A 15,656-nucleotide genomic window follows, 5' to 3' on the forward strand; every position below is an offset into this window, starting at 1 on the left:
ATCCTGTCGTTTCCATAGAAACGTTCTTCGATTTAGAAGGAAATGTCTTAGAACACATAGTACTCGTATTTCATAGCGACGCAATTTCCGTGTGAATTCGTCAATGTTTGGGAGTGAGGGATGCAGTAAAGAACGATTAGTGGATCGGAAATTTGATTCTCGTATCCCAAAAGAAAATCTTGTCGTTTCCATAGCAACGTTACTCAATTTAGAAGGAAATGTCTTAGAACACATAGTACTCCCATTTCATAGCGACGCAATTTCCGTGTGAATTCGTCAATGTTTGGGAGTGGGGGATGCAGTAAAGAACGATTAGTGGATCGGAAATGTGATTGTCGTATCCCAAAAGAAACTCCTGTCGTTTCCATAGAAACGTTACTCGATTTAGAAGGAAATGTCTTAGAACACATAGTACTCGCATTTCATAGCGACGCAACTTCCGTGTGAATTCGTCAATGTTTGGGAGTGAGGGATGCAGTAAAGAACGATTAGTGGATCGGAAATGTGATTGTCGTATCCCAAAAGAAAATCCTGTCGTTTCCATAGAAACGTTACTCGATATAGAAGGAAATGTCTTAGAACACATAGTACTCGCATTTCATAGCGACGCAACTTCCGTGTGAATTCGTCAATGTTTGGGAGTGAGAGATGCAGTAAAGAACGATTAGTGGATCGGAAATGTGATTGTCGTATCCCAAAAGAAAATCCTGTCGTTTCCATAGAAACGTTACTCGATTTAGAAGGAAATGTCTTAGAACACATAGTACTCGCATTTCATAGCGACGCAACTTCCGTGTGAATTCGTCAATGTTTGGGAGTGAGGGATGCAGTAAAGAACGATTAGTGGATCGGAAATGTGATTGTCGTATCCCAAAAGGAAATCCTGTCGTTTCCATAGAAACGTTACTCGATTTAGAAAGAAATGTCTTAGAACACATAGAACTCGCATTTCATAGCGACGCAACTTCCGTGTGAATTCGTCAATGTTTGGGAGTGAGGGATGCAGTAAAGAACGATTAGTGGATCGGAAATGTGATTGTCGTATCCCAAAAGAAAAACCTGTCGTTTCCATAGAAACGTTACTCGATTTAGAAGGAAATGTCTTAGAACACATAGTACTCGCATTTCATAGCGACGCAATTACCGTGTGAATTCGTCAATGTTTGGGAGTGAGGGATGCAGTAAAGAACGATTAGTGGATCGGAAATGTGATTGTCGTATCCCAAAAGAAAATCCTGTCGTTTCCATAGAAACGTTACTCGATTTAGAAGGAAATGTCTTAGAACACATAGTACTCGCATTTCATAGCGACGCAACTTCCGTGTGAATTCGTCAATGTTTGGGAGTGAGGGATGCAGTAAAGAACGATTAGTGGATCGGAAATGTGATTGTCGTATCCCAAAAGAAAATCCTGTCGTTTCCATAGAAACGTTACTCGATTTAGAAGGAAATGTCTTAGAACACATAGTACTCGTATTCTACAGCGACGCAATTTCCGTGTGAATTCGTCAATGTTTGGGAGTGAGGGATGCAGTAAAGAACCATTAGTGGATCGGAAATTTGATTCTCGTATCCCAAAAGAAAATTCTGTCGTTTCCATAGAAACGTTGCTCGATTTAGAAGGAAATGTCTTAGAACACATAGTACTCGTATTTCATAGCGACGCAATTTCCGTGTGAATTCGTCATCGATTGGGAGTGAGGGATGCAGTAAAGAACGATTAGTGGATCGGAAATGTGATTGTCGTATCCCAAATGAAGATCCTGTCGTTTCCATAGAAACGTTACTCGATTTAGAAGGAAATGTCTTAGAACACATAGTACTCGCATTTCATAGCGACGCAACTTCCGTGTGAATTCGTCAATGTTTGGGAGTGAGGGATGCAGTAAAGAACGATTAGTGGATCGGAAATGTGATTGTCGTATCCCAAAAGAATATCCTGTCGTTTCCATAGAAACGTTACTCGATTTAGAAGGAAATGTCTTAGAACACATAGTACTCGCATTTCATAGCGACGCAATTTCCGTGTGAATTCGTCAATGTTTGGGAGTGAGGGATGCAGTAAAGAACGATTAGTGGATCGGAAATGTGATTGTCGTATCCCAAAAGAAAATCCTGTCGCTTCCATAGAAACGTTATGCGATTTAGAAGGAAATGTCTTAGAACACATAGTACTCGCATTTCATAGCGACGCAATTTCCGTGTGAATTCTTCAATGTTTGGGAGTGAGGGATGCAGTAAAGAACGATTAGTGGATCGGAAATGTGATTCTCGTATCCCAAAAGAAAATCCTGTCGTTTCCATAGAAACGTTACTCGATTTAGAAGGAAATGTCTTAGAACACATAGTACTCCTATTTCATAGCGACGCAATTTCCGTGTGAATTCCTCAATGTTTGGGAGTGAGGGATGCAGTAAAGAACGATTAGTGGATCGGAAATGTGATTGTCGTATTACAAAAGAAAATCCTGTCGTTTCCATAGAAACGCTACTCGATTTAGAAGGAAATGTCTTAGAACACATAGTACTCGTATTTCATAGCGACGCAATTTCCGTGTGAATTCGTCAATGTTTGGGAGTGAGGGATGCAGTAAAGAACGATTAGTGGATCGGAAATGTGATTGTCGTATCCCAAAAGAAAATCCTGTCGTTTCCATAGAAACGTTACTCGATTTAGAAGGAAATGTCTTAGAACACATAGTACTCGCATTTCATAGCGACGCAATTTCCGTGTGAATTCGTCAATGTTTGGGAGTGAGGGATGCAGTAATGAACGATTAGTGGATCGGAAATGTGATTGTCGTATCCCAAAAGAAAATCCTGTCGTTTCCATAGAAACGTTACTCGATTTAGAAGGAAATGTCTTAGAACACATAGTACTCGTATTTCATAGCGACGCATTTCCGTGTGAATTCGTCAATGTTTGGGAGTGAGGGATGCAGTAAAGAACGATTAGTGGATCGGAAATGTGATTGTCGTATCCCAAAAGAAAATCCTGTCGTTTCCATAGCAACGTTACTCGATTTAGAAGGAAATGTCTTAGAACACATAGTACTCGCATTTCATAGCGACGCAATTTCCATGTGAATTCGTCAATGTTTGGGAGTGAGGGATGCAGTAAAGAACGATTAGTGGATCGGAAATGTGATTGTCGTATCCCAAAAGAAAATCCTGTCGTTTCCATGGAAACGTTACTCGATTTAGAAGGAAATGTCTTAGAACACATAGTACTCGCATTTCATAGCGACGCAATTCCCGTGTGAATTCGTCAGTGTTTGGGAGTGAGGGTTGCAGTAAAGAACGATTAGTGGATCGGAAATGTGATTGTTGTATCCCAAAAAAAAATCCTGTCGTTTCCATAGAAACGTTACTCGATTTAGAAGGAAATGTCTTAGAACACATAGTACTCGCATTTCATAGCGACGCAATTTCCGTGTGAATTCGTCAATGTTTGGGAGTGAGGGATGCAGTAAAGAACGATTAGTGGATCGGAAATGTGATTGTCGTATCCCAAAAGGAAATCCTGTCGTTTCCATAGAAACGTTACTCGATTTAGAAGGAAATGTCTTAGAACACATAGTACTCGTATTTCATAGCGACGCAATTTCCGTGTGAATTCGTCAATGTTTGGGAGTGAGGGATGCAGTAAAGAACGATTAGTGGATCGGAAATGTGATTGTCGTATCCCAAAAGAAAATTTTGTCTTTTCCATAGAAAAGTTACTCGATTTAGAAGGAAATGTTTTAGAACACATAGTACTCGTATTTCATAGCCACGCAATTTCCGTGTGAATTCGTCAATGTTTGGGAGTGAGGGATGCAGTAAAGAACGATTAGTGGATCGGAAATGTGATTGTCGTATCCCAAAAGAAAATCCTGTCGTTTCCATAGAAACGTTACTCGATTTAGAAGGAAATGTCTTAGAACACATAGTACTCGCATTTCATAGCGACGCAATTTCCGTGTGAATTCGTCAATGTTTGGGAGTGTGGGATGCAGTAAAGAACGATTAGTGGATCGGAAATGTGATTGTCGTATCCCAAAGGAAAATCCTGTCGTTTCCATAGAAACGTTACTCGATTTAGAAGGAAATGTCTAGGAACACATAGTACTCGCATTTCATAGCGACGCAATTTCCGTGTGAATTCGTCAATGTTTGGGAGTGAGGGATGCAGTAAAGAAAGATTAGTGGATCGGAAATGTGATTGTCGTATCCCAAAAGAAAATCCTGTCGTTTCCATAGAAACGTTACTCGATTTAGAAGGAAATGTCTTAGAACACATAGTACTCGCATTTCATAGCGACGCAATTTCCGTGTGAATTCGTCAATGTTTGGGAGTGAGGGATGCAGTAAAGAACGATTAGTGGATCGGAAATGTGATTGTCGTATCCCAAAAGAAAACCTGTCGTTTCCATAGCAACGTTACTCGATTTAGAAGGAAATGTCTTAGAACACATAGTACTTACATTTCATAGCGACGCAATTTCCATGTGAGTTCGTCAATGTTTGGGAGTGAGGGATGCAGTAAAGAACGATTAGTGGATCGGAAATGTGATTGTCGTATCCCAAAAGAAAATCCTGTCGTTTCCATGGAAACGTTACTCGATTTAGAAGGAAATGTCTTAGAACACATAGTACTCGTATTTCATAGCGACGCAATTTCCGTGTGAATTCGTCAATGTTTGGGAGTGAGGGATGCAGTAAAGAACGATTAGTGGATCGGAAATGTGATTGTCGTATCCCAAAAGAAAATCCTGTCGTTTCCATAGAAACGATACTCGATTTAGAAGGAAATGTCTTAGAACACATAGTACTCGCATTTCATAGCGACGCAACTTCCGTGTGAATTCGTCAATGTTTGGGAGTGAGGGATGCAGTAAAGAACGATTAGTGGATCGGAAATGTGATTGTCGTATCCCAAAAGAAAATCCTGTCGTTTCCATAGAAACGTTACTCGATTTAGAAGGAAATGTCTTAGAACACATAGCACTCGTATTTCATAGCGACGCAATTTCCGTGTGAATTCGTCAATGTTTGGGAGTGAGGGATGCAGTAAAGAACGATTAGTGGATCGGAAATGTGATTGTCGTATCCCAAAAGAAAATCCTGTCGTTTCCATAGCAACGTTACTGGATTTAGAAGGAAATGTCTTAGAACACATAGTACTCACATTTCATAGCGACGCAATTTCCATGTGAGTTCGTCAATGTTTGGGAGTGAGGGATGCAGTAAAGAACGATTAGTGGATCGGAAATGTGATTGTCGTATCCCAAAAGAAAATCCTGTCGTTTCCATGGAAACGTTACTCGATTTAGAAGGAAATGTCTTAGAACACATAGTACTCGTATTTCATAGCGACGCAATTTCCGTGTGAATTCGTCAATGTTTGGGAGTGAGGGATGCAGTATAGAACGATTAGTGGATCGGAAATGTGATTGTCGTATCCCAAAAGAAAATCCTGTCGTTTCCATAGAAACGTTACTCGATTTACAGGGAAATGTCTTAGAACACATAGTACTCGCATTTCATAGCGACGCAATTTCCGTGTGAATTCGTCATTGTTTGGGAGTGAGGGATGCAGTAAAGAACGATTAGTGGATCGGAAATGTGATTGTCGTATCCCAAAAGAAAATCCTGTCGTTTCCATAGAAACGTTACTCGATTTAGAAGGAAATGTCTTAGAACACATAGTACTCGTATTTCATAGCGACGCTATTTCCGTGTGAATTCGTCAATGTTTGGGAGTGAGGGGTGCAGTAAAGAACGATTAGTGGATCGGAAATGTGATTGTCGTATCCCAAAAGAAAATTTTGTCGTTTCCATAGAAACGTTACTCGATTTAGAAGGAAATGTCTTAGAACACATAGTACTCGTATTTCATAGCCACGCAATTTCCGTGTGAATTCGTCAATGTTTGGGGGTGAGGGATGCAGTAAAGAACGATTAGTGGATCGGAAATGTGATTGTCGTATGCCAAAAGAAAATCCTGTCGTTTCCATAGAAACGTTACTCGATTTAGAAGGAAATGTCTTAGAACACATAGTACTCGCATTTCATAGCGACGCAATTTCCGTGTGAATTCGTCAATGTTTCGGAGTGAGGGATGCAGTAAAGAACGATTAGTGGATCGGAAATGTGATTGTCGTATCCCAAAAGAAAATCCTGTCGTTTCCATAGAAACGTTACTCGATTTAGAAGGAAATGTCTTAGAACACATAGTACTCGTATTTCATAGCGACGCAATTTCCGTGTGAATTCGTCAATGTTTCGGAGTGAGGGATGCAGTAAAGAACGATTAGTGGATCGGAAATGTGATTGTCGTATCACAAAAGAAAATCCTGTCGTTTCCATAGAAAAGTTCCTCGATTTAGAAGGAAATGTCTTAGAACACATAGTACTCGTATTTCATAGCGACGCAATTTCCGTGTGAATTCGTCAATGTTTGGGAGTGAGGGATGCAGTAAAGAACGATTAGTGGATCGGAAATGTGATTGTCGTATCCAAAAGAAAATCCTGTCGTTTCCATAGCAACGTTACTCGATTTAGAAGGAAATGTCTTAGAACACATAGTACTTGCATTTCATAGCGACGCAATTTCCGTGTGAATTCGTCAATGTTTGGGAGTGAGGGATGCAGTAAAGAACGATTAGTGGATCGGAAATGTGATTGTCGTATCCCAAAAGAAAATCCTGTCGTTTCCATAGAAACGTTACTCGATTTAGAAGGAAATGTCTTAGAACACATAGTACTCGCATTTCATAGCGACGCAATTTCCGTGTGAATTCGTCAATGTTTGGGAGTGAGGGATGCAGTAAAGAACGATTAGTGGATCGGAAATGTGATTGTCGTATCCCAAAAGAAAATCCTGTCGTTTCCATACAAACGTTACTCGATTTAGAAGGAAATGTCTTAGAACACATAGTACTCGCATTTCATAGCGACGCAACTTCCGTGTGAATTCGTCAATGTTTGGGAGTGAGGGATGCAGTAACGAACGATTAGTGGATCGGAAATGTGATTGTCGTATCCCAAAAGAAAATCCTGTCGTTTCCATAGAAACGTTACTCGATTTAGAAGGAAATGTCTTAGAACACATAGTACTCGCATTTCATAGCGACGCAATTTCCGTGTGAATTCGTCAATGTTTGGGACTGAGGGATGCAGTAAAGAACGATTAGTGGAGCGGAAATGTGATTGTCGTATCCCAAAAGAAAATCCGGTCGTTTCCATAGAAACGTTACTCGATTTAGAAGGAAATGTCTTAGAACACATAGTACTCGTATTTCATAGCGACGCAATTTCCGTGTGAATTCGTCAATGTTTCGGAGTGAGGGATGCAGTAAAGAACGATTAGTGGATCGGAAATGTGATTGTCGTATCACAAAAGAAAATCCTGTCGTTTCCATAGAAAAGTTCCTCGATTTAGAAGGAAATGTCTTAGAACACATAGTACTCGTATTTCATAGCGACGCAATTTCCGTGTGAATTCGTCAATGTTTGGGAGTGAGGGATGCAGTAAAGAACGATTAGTGGATCGGAAATGTGATTGTCGTATCCAAAAGAAAATTCTGTCGTTTCCATAGCAACGTTACTCGATTTAGAAGGAAATGTCTTAGAACACATAGTACTCGCATTTCATAGCGACGCAATTTCCGTGTGAATTCGTCAATGTTTGGGAGTGAGGGATGCAGTAAAGAACGATTAGTGGATCGGAAATGTGATTGTCGTATCCCAAAAGAAAATCCTGTCGTTTCCATAGAAACGTTACTCGATTTAGAAGGAAATGTCTTAGAACACATAGTACTCGCATTTCATAGCGACGCAATTTCCGTGTGAATTCGTCAATGTTTGGGAGTGAGGGATGCAGTAAAGAACGATTAGTGGATCGGAAATGTGATTGTCGTATCCCAAAAGAAAATCCTGTCGTTTCCATACAAACGTTACTCGATTTAGAAGGAAATGTCTTAGAACACATAGTACTCGCATTTCATAGCGACGCAACTTCCGTGTGAATTCGTCAATGTTTGGGAGTGAGGGATGCAGTAACGAACGATTAGTGGATCGGAAATGTGATTGTCGTATCCCAAAAGAAAATCCTGTCGTTTCCATAGAAACGTTACTCGATTTAGAAGGAAATGTCTTAGAACACATAGTACCCGTATTTCGTAGCGACGCAATTTCCGTGTGAATTCGTCAATGTTTGGGAGTGAGGGATGCAGTAAAGAACGATTAGTGGATCGGAAATGTGATTGTCGTATCCCAAAAGAAAATCCTGTCGTTTCCATAGAAACGTTACTCGATTTAGAAGGAAATGTCTTAGAACACAAAGTACTCGCATTTCATAGCGACGCAATTTCCGTGTGAATTCGTCAATGTTTGGGAGTGAGGGATGCAGTAAAGAACGATTAGTGGATCGGAAATGTGATTGTCGGATCCCAAAAGAAAATCCTGTCGTTTCCATAGAAAAGTTCCTCGATTTAGAAGGAAATATCTTAGAACACATAGTACTCGCATTTCATAGCGACGCAATTTCCGTGTGAATTCGTCAATGTTTGGGAGTGAGGGATGCAGTAAAGAACGATTAGTGGATCGGAAATGTGATTGTCGTATCCCAAAAGAAAATCCTGTCGTTTCCATAGAAACGTTACTCGATTAGAAGGAAATGTCTTAGAACACATAGTACTCGTATTTCATAGCGACGCAATTTCCGTGTGAATTCGTCAATGTTTGAAAGTGAGGGATGCAGTAAAGAACGATTAGTGGATCGGAAATGTGATTGTCGTATCCCAAAAGAAAATCCTGTCGCTTCCATAGAAACGTTACTCGATTTAGAAGGAAATGTATAGGAACACATAGTACTCGCATTTCATAGCGACGCAATTTCCGTGTGAATTCGTCATTGTTTGGGAGTGAGGGATGCAGTAAAGAACGATTAGTGGATCGGAAATGTGATTGTCGTATCCCAAAAGAAAATCCTGTCGTTTCCATAGAAACGTTACTCGATTTAGAAGGAAATGTCTTAGAACACATAGTACTCGTATTTCATAGCGACGCAATTTCCGTGTGAATTCGACAATGTTTGGGAGTGAGGGATGCAGTAAAGAACGATTAGTGGATCGGAAATGTGATTGTCGTATCCCAAAAGACAATCCTGTCGTTTCCATAGCAACGTTACTCGATTTAGAAGGAAATGTCTTAGAACACATAGTACTCGCATTTCATAGCGACGCAATTTCCGTGTGAATTCGTCAATGTTTGGGAGTGAGGGATGCAGTAACGAACGATTAGTGGATCGGAAATGTGATTGTCGTATCCCAAAAGAAAATCCTGTCGTTTCCATAGAAACGTTACTCGATTTAGAAGGAAATGTCTTAGAACACATAGTACTCGCATTTCATAGCGACGCAATTTCCGTGTGAATTCGTCAATGTTTGGGACTGAGGGATGCAGTAAAGAACGATTAGTGGAGCGGAAATGTGATTGTCGTATCCCAAAAGAAAATCCGGTCGTTTCCATAGAAACGTTACTCGATTTAGAAGGAAATGTCTTAGAACACATAGTACTCGTATTTCATAGCGACGCAATTTCCGTGTGAATTCGTCAATGTTTCGGAGTGAGGGATGCAGTAAAGAACGATTAGTGGATCGGAAATGTGATTGTCGTATCACAAAAGAAAATCCTGTCGTTTCCATAGAAAAGTTCCTCGATTTAGAAGGAAATGTCTTAGAACACATAGTACTCGTATTTCATAGCGACGCAATTTCCGTGTGAATTCGTCAATGTTTGGGAGTGAGGGATGCAGTAAAGAACGATTAGTGGATCGGAAATGTGATTGTCGTATCCAAAAGAAAATTCTGTCGTTTCCATAGCAACGTTACTCGATTTAGAAGGAAATGTCTTAGAACACATAGTACTCGCATTTCATAGCGACGCAATTTCCGTGTGAATTCGTCAATGTTTGGGAGTGAGGGATGCAGTAAAGAACGATTAGTGGATCGGAAATGTGATTGTCGTATCCCAAAAGAAAATCCTGTCGTTTCCATAGAAACGTTACTCGATTTAGAAGGAAATGTCTTAGAACACATAGTACTCGCATTTCATAGCGACGCAATTTCCGTGTGAATTCGTCAATGTTTGGGAGTGAGGGATGCAGTAAAGAACGATTAGTGGATCGGAAATGTGATTGTCGTATCCCAAAAGAAAATCCTGTCGTTTCCATACAAACGTTACTCGATTTAGAAGGAAATGTCTTAGAACACATAGTACTCGCATTTCATAGCGACGCAACTTCCGTGTGAATTCGTCAATGTTTGGGAGTGAGGGATGCAGTAACGAACGATTAGTGGATCGGAAATGTGATTGTCGTATCCCAAAAGAAAATCCTGTCGTTTCCATAGAAACGTTACTCGATTTAGAAGGAAATGTCTTAGAACACATAGTACTCGTATTTCGTAGCGACGCAATTTCCGTGTGAATTCGTCAATGTTTGGGAGTGAGGGATGCAGTAAAGAACGATTAGTGGATCGGAAATGTGATTGTCGTATCCCAAAAGAAAATCCTGTCGTTTCCATAGAAACGTTACTCGATTTAGAAGGAAATGTCTTAGAACACAAAGTACTCGCATTTTATAGCGACGCAATTTCCGTGTGAATTCGTCAATGTTTGGGAGTGAGGGATGCAGTAAAGAACGATTAGTGGATCGGAAATGTGATTGTCGGATCCCAAAAGAAAATCCTGTCGTGTCCATAGGAAAGTTCCTCGATTTAGAAGGAAATATCTTAGAACACATAGTACTCGCATTTCATAGCGACGCAATTTCCGTGTGAATTCGTCAATGTTTGGGAGTGAGGGATGCAGTAAAGAACGATTAGTGGATCGGAAATGTGATTGTCGTATCCCAAAAGAAAATCCTGTCGTTTCCATAGAAACGTTACTCGATTTAGAAGGAAATGTCTTAGAACACATAGTACTCGTATTTCATAGCGACGCAATTTCCGTGTGAATTCGTCAATGTTTGAAAGTGAGGGATGCAGTAAAGAACGATTAGTGGATCGGAAATGTGATTGTCGTATCCCAAAAGAAAATCCTGTCGCTTCCATAGAAACGTTACTCGATTTAGAAGGAAATGTATAGGAACACATAGTACTCGCATTTCATAGCGACGCAATTTCCGTGTGAATTCGTCATTGTTTGGGAGTGAGGGATGCAGTAAAGAACGATTAGTGGATGAAATGTGATTGCCGTACCCCAAAAGAAATTCCTGTCGTTACCATAGAAACGTTACTCGATTTAAAAGGACATGTCTTAGAACACATAGTACTCGCATTTCATAGCGACGCAACTTCCGTGTGAATTCGTCAATGTTTGGGAGTGAGGGTTGCAGTAAAGAACGATTAGTGGATCGGAAATGTGATTGTCGTATCCCAAAAGAAAATCCTGTCGTTTCCATAGAAACGCTACTCGATTTAGAAGGAAATGTCTTAGAACACATAGTACTCGTATTTCATAGCGACGCAATTTCCGTGTGAATTCGTCAATGTTTGGGAGTGAGGGATGCAGTAAAGAACGATTAGTGGATCGGAAATGTGATTGTCGTATCCCAAAAGAAAATCCTGTCGTTTCCATAGAAACGTTACTCGATTTAGAAGGAAATGTCTTAGAACACATAGTACTCGCAATTCATAGCGACGCAATTTCCGTGTGAATTCGTCAATGTTTGTGAGTGAGGGATGCAGTAATGAACGATTAGTGGATCGGAAATGTGATTGTCGTATCCCAAAAGAAAATCCTGTCGTTTCCATAGAAACGTTACTCGATTTAGAAGGAAATGTCTTAGAACACATAGTACTCGTATTTCATAGCGACGCAATTTCCGTGTGAATTCGTCAATGTTTGGGAGTGAGGGATGCAGTAAAGAACGATTAGTGGATCGGAAATGTGATTGTCGTATCCCAAAAGAAAATCCTGTCGTTTCCATAGCAACGTTACTCGATTTAGAAGGAAATGTCTTAGAACACATAGTACTCGCATTTCATAGCGACGCAATTTCCATGTGAATTCGTCAATGTTTGGGAGTGAGGGATGCAGTAAAGAACGATTAGTGGATCGGAAATGTGATTGTCGTATCCCAAAAGAAAATCCTGTCGTTTCCATGGAAACGTTACTCGATTTAGAAGGAAATGTCTTAGAACACATAGTACTCGCATTTCATAGCGACGCAATTCCCGTGTGAATTCGTCAGTGTTTGGGAGTGAGGGTTGCAGTAAAGAACGATTAGTGGATCGGAAATGTGATTGTTGTATCCCAAAAGAAAATCCTGTCGTTTCCATAGAAACGTTACTCGATTTAGAAGGAAATGTCTTAGAACACATAGTACTCGCATTTCATAGCGACGCAATTTCCGTGTGAATTCGTCAATGTTTGGGAGTGAGGGATGCAGAAAAGAACGATTAGTGGATCGGAAATGTGATTGTCGTATCCCAAAAGGAAATCCTGTCGTTTCCATAGAAACGTTACTCGATTTAGAAGGAAATGTCTTAGAACACATAGTACTCGTATTTCATAGCGACGCAATTTCCGTGTGAATTCGTCAATGTTTGGGAGTGAGGGATGCAGTAAAGAACGATTAGTGGATCGGAAATGTGATTGTCGTATCCCAAAAGAAAATTTTGTCGTTTCCATAGAAACGTTACTCGATTTAGAAGGAAATGTCTTAGAACACATAGTACTCGTATTTCATAGCCACGCAATTTCCGTGTGAATTCGTCAATGTTTGGGAGTGAGGGATGCAGTAAAGAACGATTAGTGGATCGGAAATGTGATTGTCGTATCCCAAAAGAAAATCCTGTCGTTTCCATAGAAACGTTACTCGATTTAGAAGGAAATGTCTTAGAACACATAGTACTCGCATTTCATAGCGACGCAATTTCCGTGTGAATTCGTCAATGTTTGGGAGTGTGGGATGCAGTAAAGAACGATTAGTGGATCGGAAATGTGATTGTCGTATCCCAAAGGAAAATCCTGTCGTTTCCATAGAAACGTTACTCGATTTAGAAGGAAATGTCTAGGAACACATAGTACTCGCATTTCATAGCGACGCAATTTCCGTGTGAATTCGTCAATGTTTGGGAGTGAGGGATGCAGTAAAGAAAGATTAGTGGATCGGAAAAGTGATTGTCGTATCCCAAAAGAAAATCCTGTCGTTTCCATAGAAACGTTACTCGATTTAGAAGGAAATGTCTTAGAACACATAGTACTCGCATTTCATAGCGACGCAATTTCCGTGTGAATTCGTCAATGTTTGGGAGTGAGGGATGCAGTAAAGAACGATTAGTGGATCGGAAATGTGATTGTCGTATCCCAAAAGAAAATCCTGTCGTTTCCATAGAAACGTTACTCGATTTAGAAGGAAATGTCTTAGAACACATAGCACTCGTATTTCATAGCGACGCAATTTCCGTGTGAATTCGTCAATGTTTGGGAGTGAGGGATGCAGTAAAGAACGATTAGTGGATCGGAAATGTGATTGTCGTATCCCAAAAGAAAATCCTGTCGTTTCCATAGCAACGTTACTCGATTTAGAAGGAAATATCTTAGAACACATAGTACTCGTATTTCATAGCGACGCATTTCCGTGTGAATTCGTCAATGTTTGGGAGTGAGGGATGCAGTAAAGAACGATTAGTGGATCGGAAATGTGATTGTCGTATCCCAAAAGAAAATCCTGTCGTTTCCATAGCAACGTTACTCGATTTAGAAGGAAATGTCTTAGAACACATAGTACTCGCATTTCATAGCGACGCAATTTCCATGTGAATTCGTCAATGTTTGGGAGTGAGGGATGCAGTAAAGAACGATTAGTGGATCGGAAATGTGATTGTCGTATCCCAAAAGAAAATCCTGTCGTTTCCATGGAAACGTTACTCGATTTAGAAGGAAATGTCTTAGAACACATAGTACTCGCATTTCATAGCGACGCAATTTCCGTGTGAATTCGTCAATGTTTGGGAGTGAGGGATGCAGTAAAGAACGATTAGTGGATCGGAAATGTGATTGTCGTATCCCAAAAGGAAATCCTGTCGTTTCCATAGAAACGTTACTCGATTTAGAAGGAAATGTCTTAGAACACATAGTACTCGTATTTCATAGCGACGCAATTTCCGTGTGAATTCGTCAATGTTTGGGAGTGAGGGATGCAGTAAAGAACGATTAGTGGATCGGAAATGTGATTGTCGTATCCCAAAAGAAAATTTTGTCGTTTCCATAGAAACGTTACTCGATTTAGAAGGAAATGTCTTAGAACACATAGTACTCGTATTTCATAGCCACGCAATTTCCGTGTGAATTCGTCAATGTTTGGGAGTGAGGGATGCAGTAAAGAACGATTAGTGGATCGGAAATGTGATTGTCGTATCCCAAAAGAAAATCCTGTCGTTTCCATAGAGACGTTACTCGATTTAGAAGGAAATTTCTTAGAACACATAGTACTCGCATTTCATAGCGACGCAATTTCCGTGTGAATTCGTCAATGTTTGGGAGTGTGGGATGCAGTAAAGAACGATTAGTGGATCGGAAATGTGATTGTCGTATCCCAAAGGAAAATCCTGTCGTTTCCATAGAAACGTTACTCGATTTAGAAGGAAATGTCTAGGAACACATAGTACTCGCATTTCATAGCGACGCAATTTCCGTGTGAATTCGTCAATGTTTGGGAGTGAGGGATGCAGTAAAGAAAGATTAGTGGATCGGAAATGTGATTGTCGTATCCCAAAAGAAAATCCTGTCGTTTCCATAGAAACGTTACTCGATTTAGAAGGAAATGTCTTAGAACACATATAACTCGCATTTCATAGCGACGCAATTTCCGTGTGAATTCGTCAATGTTTGGGAGTGAGGGATGCAGTAAAGAACGATTAGTGGATCGGAAATGTGATTGTCGTATCCCAAAAGAAAATCCTGTCGTTTCCATAGAAACGTTACTCGATTTAGAAGGAAATGTCTTAGAACACATAGCACTCGTATTTCATAGCGACGCAATTTCCGTGTGAATTCGTCAATGTTTGGGAGTGAGGGATGCAGTAAAGAACGATTAGTGGATCGGAAATGTGATTGTCGTATCCCAAAAGAAAATCCTGTCGTTTCCATAGCAACGTTACTCGATTTAGAAGGAAATGTCTTAGAACACGTAGTACTCACATTTTATAGCGACGCAATTTCCATGTGAGTTCGTCAATGTTTGGGAGTGAGGGATGCAGTAAAGAACTATTAGTGGATCGGAAATGTGATTGTCGTATCCCAAAAGAAAATCCTGTCGTTTCCATGGAAACGTTACTCGATTTAGAAGGAAATGTCTTAGAACACATAGTACTCGTATTTCATAGCGACGCAATTTCCGTGTGAATTCGTCAATGTTTGGGAGTGAGGGATGCAGTAAAGAACGATTAGTGGATCGGAAATGTGATTGTCGTATCCCAAAAGAAAATCCTGTCGTTTCCATAGAAACGATACTCGATTTAGAAGGAAATGTCTTAGAACACATAGTACTCGCATTTCATAGCGACGCAATTTCCGTGTGAATTCGTCAATGTTTGGGAGTGAGGGATGCAGTAAAGAACGATTAGTGGATCGGAAATGTGATTGTCGTATCCCAAAAGAAAA

This window comes from Schistocerca piceifrons, chromosome 7 (genome assembly GCF_021461385.2).
Source record: "Schistocerca piceifrons isolate TAMUIC-IGC-003096 chromosome 7, iqSchPice1.1, whole genome shotgun sequence".
Classification (NCBI taxonomy): domain Eukaryota; kingdom Metazoa; phylum Arthropoda; class Insecta; order Orthoptera; family Acrididae; genus Schistocerca; species Schistocerca piceifrons.